This window comes from Megalopta genalis, chromosome 1 (genome assembly GCF_051020955.1).
Source record: "Megalopta genalis isolate 19385.01 chromosome 1, iyMegGena1_principal, whole genome shotgun sequence".
NCBI lineage: Eukaryota > Metazoa > Arthropoda > Insecta > Hymenoptera > Halictidae > Megalopta > Megalopta genalis.
The window spans coordinates 20,134,243-20,140,242 of NC_135013.1; the positions used below are offsets into that span (position 1 = coordinate 20,134,243).

The window sequence follows — 6,000 nt, forward strand, 5'->3', positions numbered from 1 at the left end:
AAATTTCCTCGATTTTCATGAGAACAGTTTAACGCAGAAATAACTGATTCCGCGAATCGCTACCAGCACAGACGCGAATCACCGACGCTTCACTATCGAGAAAGACCTTTCACGATCGAAAAAACCGGAAATGTGAAGTTCGACGAGGGAACGAAGAACAATTTTCATAAACGCGGCCGGGATGAGCGACGCTCGATGGAAGAAAATAAAGCGGTGAAACCGATATTACTTGAACGAGGCGTTCTTCCTCTGAAAACAGGACTGCCTTAATGACAAAAATGAGCGTACACGGTATGTAGATGATTCTAAAACGGGCAAACGCGGGGAGCAAAACGAGTTTAATAAGATAGATAGAAATCTTGAGATTTCCCATCAAACTCCATTCTATCGCGCAAAACGAACAAACGATGCGGTTAGAAACGCCTAACATAGCTTGAAAACAACTCGTATAACTATAACCGTTGATTAACACTAGCTTCGTGGCTACGCTTCTTTCGTTCCGGCATCCCACATTTCTTAATTATCGTATATTGTTTGCAGGTAATAAATACAGCTAGATATAAACATTTAAATATGTTAAATGCTTAACTGGTTAACTCTATTATAATTTCAATATCCTGCTCTGTTTCAGTATCCTTAATCCCTTACTCTACGATTTCTTCCAGTGCTACCGTTCATTGGCGCTTCTTCGTCCTTAATACGTAAAGCGCCGAATATCGACTCCGAAAATTCGAACAATATCAATTTAATGAAATTGACTTCTTTCTCGTCAAATAATGTAACCAGGAAATCGTGCGTTCAATGTGTTTAGTCATCGTTCGAATCATCAGAGGTGAATGTTTTATTTCCTCCATAAATAATTCTTACAATTTTCATCCTAACAATCTATGCAAATTCTCGAGTACAGGTTAACTATATTCCTAAATAAGTCCACACAGTTTCACAATGCGTGTATCGCCTATTTCATTAAACAAACATTTGTATCGATATATAATTTTCATAAATAAACTGCTTTAATCATTCTTTTAAACACAATTTTGCATAGGACGCATAAAAAGATAGCGCAGCTTTATTTATACAAAAATATTTGACAGAATTTTTCGTAGTTCTGAAGAACGCTCCTGAAGGACACAATTCATTCGAATCGTCAGAGGTGAATGTTCTATTTCCTCCATAAATAATTCTTACAATTTTCATCCTAACAATCTATGCAAATTCTCGAGTACAGGCTAACTATATTCCTAAATAAGTCCACATGGTTTCACAATGCCCGTATCGCCTAATTTCATTAAACAAACATTTGTATCGATATATAATTTTCATAAATAAACTGCTTTAATCATTCTTCTAAACACAATTTTGCATAGGACGCATAAAAAGATAGAGCAGCTTTATTTATACAAAAATATTTGACAGAATTTTTCGTAGTTCTGAAGAACGCTCCCGAAGGGCACAATTCATTCGAAGATACTTTATAGTTTTATAAACGCTAGATAGTAGGGATTCAAACGTTCCCAGTGAACGAGCCGTTCGAACGTTAATCGTTGCTCGGCGAACCTTTCGATAACCGCGAAGCACCGTAAAAAGTGTGGCTCGCTTATCATCGTTCTTTCTTCTCTGCACACACTTTAGCGGCTTCCATCCGCGATGGAACGGTCCACCCCCGCTTGGCCACACGCATGTCTCGCGAATTAACCACGCCACGCATACATTCAACGCTAAATTACCAGGCGACCGCGCGTTCGCGATTTTTCCCGCCGTTTTCTTTTTATTACTCCGCGCCTCTCCGTTGTCGTTATCCGTTTTTTTAACGCCTCGTAAATTCCGCCTGCCTCCGTCCGTCGTACTTCGCGATCCACAGACTGCCGGATGTTTATGGAATTTTCGAATCGTCGCGGATTAAGCTGAGAAGAACAAGCATCGAGAGAAATTGATTTTTCTATTAATTCCATAGAAGTGATAACGAAACTGTTTTGTTTAAAGGAAATTTTTGGTCGAGCTAAATTGCTATTCAGGAATGGACGTTGGAAAAAGAGTAAAATCATCGATGATGATGATTTCATGCAGAATCTACTTAAATATGGACATTATTCGTTGCTTCTGAATCGAAACAAAATTTAATTGCTCTGTTATCAAAATCTAGGAATGAAAATATGTGGGGAACATACAAAAAAATATAAATTGTCACATGCGGGTGACACTAATTTTTAACTTAGGTTTTCAAAATTCATTTTTATCGTAATGTAACGAACAAACTGAATTTTACTAGGATTTTTGCTATATGAAAGAGATAAAGTAATATTCCCTATGATTTTAACTTTTTAGTATCGTTATTGTTAATTAGGTAAAATTGATGTTGTTGGAATTTTTGGAGTCGATATTCGGCGCTTTACGTATTAAGGACGAAGAAGTGCCAATGTATGGTAGCACTGGAAAACATTAAACAAACATTTGTGATACACGCATTGTGAAACTATGTGGGCTTATTTAGGAATATAGTTAACCTGTACTCGAGAATTTGCATAGATTGTTAGGATGAAAATTGTAAGAATTATTTATGGAGGAAATAGAACATTCACCTCTGATGATTCGAATGATGACTGAACACATTGAACGCACGATTTCCTGGTTACATTATTTGACGAGAAAGAAGTCAATTTCATTAAATTCGAGAACATTTAATTCAATTTAATTTAAGCATTACAACCAATAAATGTGCATCCTAGTTGTCGCGGAATTTATAGAGAGTAGGTTTTCACCATGTTATTGTACTCGAACGAAAAAGGTCTATCAAATTATTTTCCATTTGTTTCCTTGTAGAAGTTCGCCAAAATAAAAGATATGTGAACTTTTTGGGAGGATATCACTAATCGACGATTAATTAACGATACTCTCTGGATTCGAAATACATATGCGTTATATTTAATCATTCTTATTCTTCATGCAACGTTTAACTGTTGCATATATATATGCTACATTCACAGATATGATAGTTCGACTGCGAAATATTTTACAAAATAGTGATGAATCTGATGACGATTTAAATACAGTCGTCAACTTTCTTACACAGCGACCGATTTGATCTACAAAAATTGATATGCATATAACAACGTATTTACTACGATAAACTATCTCCAACAAGATATTCATAAACAAATCGAAGCACAAACAAACTTCTTTACTTAACCGCCCAACGAAGCTCACAAGAATACAATAAATTCTCCCTAATTTTCTTTCAGCTGGTAAACAAAAATAGACAATTTGGTAAGGAGGGATACGATTATTCGAGCTACACGGCTCATTTTTATAGTTATCGATTTCCAGCAATTATAACAATGAATAATCGTATCTCCTCTTCCCGAATTGTCCATTTTTGTTTACAAGCTGAAGGAAAATTGGGGAGAATTCACTGCATTACAATCGAAATATTAACACTATGCCGTCCGCAGATCTTAAATACGATTCTTTTGTTCGACGCCGGCATAATAGCTTGGAAATTTTAGATTTAACAAAAAATGTCGAAGATGGCGGTAATATAAATTCCTAAAATTAAGGTAAATCATCCAAGAATTTTCGTACTTAATTCTTAGCTAAATAAGCACAATGCTACAGTTAGTTTGCTGCCTTTTAACACCCAAGAAATATAGTTCAAATGTTATTTCAGTTTTTTAAAATGGAACCAAAGTGGTACCACCGGCATACAACAGATAGTTTTTGCATGGCACCAGCGTGGTGCCGCCGGACGGCATAGTATTAATGCATAAAATTCAATTGAAAACATAATATTTAATAAAATTAATCCATCAGCATATCGCTAAAGGCACCTCGTCCCAGAACATTCGCCTAAAAAACCAGCACGAACCGCGTCCATCCCCGACTCTACCGCACCACCGGCAGAGCGTCGTCGCTCCAACAAAACCGTCCCGCCTCTCGCGAACCATAAATCCCCCTCAAAAAACAGTGGCCAAAGCAGAGACCGTATTATCACTCACCGTCAATGCGGGGTTTTATAGCCTTATCCAGCACTATCCGATCCAGGTTCGTCGTTCACCAGTCACCTCGGCCTCCCTCCTCTCCCCCCCGTGTGTCACCACTGGGTCCCCGACCTGCGACCTGTTCCCCGCACCTTCACGAAAATACCACCCCCACCCCCCCGTGACGGAACCGATGGACAGACGACAGATCCGTTCGCGTCGAGGAGTGACGTCGTTTGGAAGTTGGAGAACCCGGGGGAACGGAGCACAAATACCGAGAAACTTTTCGGCGAGCAAGAAGGATTGAGGAGGCACACGAATTCGGACGGGCACCGTCGGGCGACGACGTCGACGACGACGGCGACGGCGGCGGCGACGACGACGCGTATCGCCGGTTATCCGCGGGGATTACAGCCAGCTAGGGTATTACGTAGTCTGTCGGCGCGTGGACCACCGTGGGGGCGAACTCGGCCGCGATGCGACGGACGCACATTTGGCAGCGTCGTTATCAGTCGCGGTCCGACGATTGGCTGTATCGGAGCCTGCGCCGGGACGCCGGAGGAACGGGGTGGCGAGGGTGGAGATGGCGGCGGAGGACGCTGGCGGGAGGGGGTTGCTACCCCCGCCCCCCATCCACTCGCAGCTCCGGCATCAAGCGGCTCCTTAGAGGCGGGATCATCCACCAGGGTGGATCTTTCCTCTCCCTCTCTCTCTCTCCCTCTCTCTCTCTCTCTCTTTCTCTTTCTCTTTCTCCATCGCTCTCCCACTTTCTCCCTTCCTCTCTCCCTCTCTCCCGTTCTCGCCCTCCGAGCACACCAACCCCTATATCCTCGGTTCTTCAAAACCGTTTCGCTTTTTCCAACTTTCTTTCTCCTCTTTTTCATTTTAGCCCAGCCCGTCGTCTCCCTTCGACCCAGCTCGCCGCTACGGTTCGACCTCTTTGTCTCGTCCACCGGGGGTTTATCCAAGCCTGTCTCTTCCTGTTACGTTCATGTGCCTCTCGTTCTGATCCACCGTTCAGGCCGACTTTCCACGCGCTTCTTCTTACCACTAGGCTGCTGTCTTTCTTGCCGCTAGGCTGTTGTCCTTCTTGCCACCGCCGAGCTGCTGTCCTCTTCTATCTGGCAGGTAGAAGACCCCAAGAGGGTTGCTCCGCTCGGTGGACTCTAGGGGTGGCGAGCTTCTCTCTGTCCTACCCAGCTCCTCGGCCCCTTTGTGGAGGTGGGAACCGGCAGAAAGCTTTCCGTTGGTACGTCACCCTGTGTTCCGTTGTGTTCTTAGTGTTATTGATGACGAGGATATAGAAATTACCGAGCACTCCAGCGTTTGGAAGATCGGGAGGTAGTTGTGGTCTTCGGTCGGTTCCGAGATGCTTTCAGGACGGGAATGGCCGGTCGGCGGTGGTATTCTTTAACCGTTTGCGTACCAGATGGTTCTGAAAAAACAGGGTCGAAAAGCGCCGAAGAGCGCAATAGCGCTCCTTCGATTATGTGTCGGAAAAAGCCGAAGAGCGCGATCGCGCTCCTTCGATTATGTGTCGGAAAAAGCCGTAAAACATAAAATAAAACGTTTTGAATGAAAATATATATACTATTAATTTAGAATAGGCAACAACAAAATGCGAATTGGATTACTGACAGCGATGCGACGCGCGACGTATACACGCGTCCGAAAGACTGAGCACGTTTCGACAAATTTCGGGTGGGCCGTAAGTCGTTTGTTTCGGCCAAATGCCCTGGCTTTCCTCGACACAAAATCTGAAGAGCGTAAAAGTGGCTCGTGATACGCAAACGGTTAACCAATTAGCCTTTTAACTAGTTAGTCTTTTCTGCGCGAGGCAATTTCTCTGGACGGCAGAGTCTGATATGTACTGTACAAAGTCTGATACTGTATATCGTTAAGACTGTTCTAAATCGATGCGAAGACAAAAGAAGTGTGAAAACAATGCATATGAAGACGATTATTTGATTCAAACGATGATCGAGTGAGCTACTAAAGCAAGCCACTATAGTGGCGCGTCGCTCAG

General features: G+C 42.6%; 1 protein-coding gene across 1 annotated transcript in view; it reads right to left on the reverse strand.

Moving 5' to 3' along the window:
* Positions 1-4,079, reverse strand: part of Ets65A (DNA-binding protein D-ETS-3) — a 131,713-nt gene extending 127,634 nt beyond the window's left edge. The window contains exon 1 of the mRNA XM_033472531.2: positions 3,993-4,079. The gene's annotated coding sequence lies outside the window, so the exon portion shown is untranslated. The remainder of the gene's footprint in view (positions 1-3,992) is intronic.
* Positions 4,080-6,000: the final 1,921 nt, after the last annotated feature.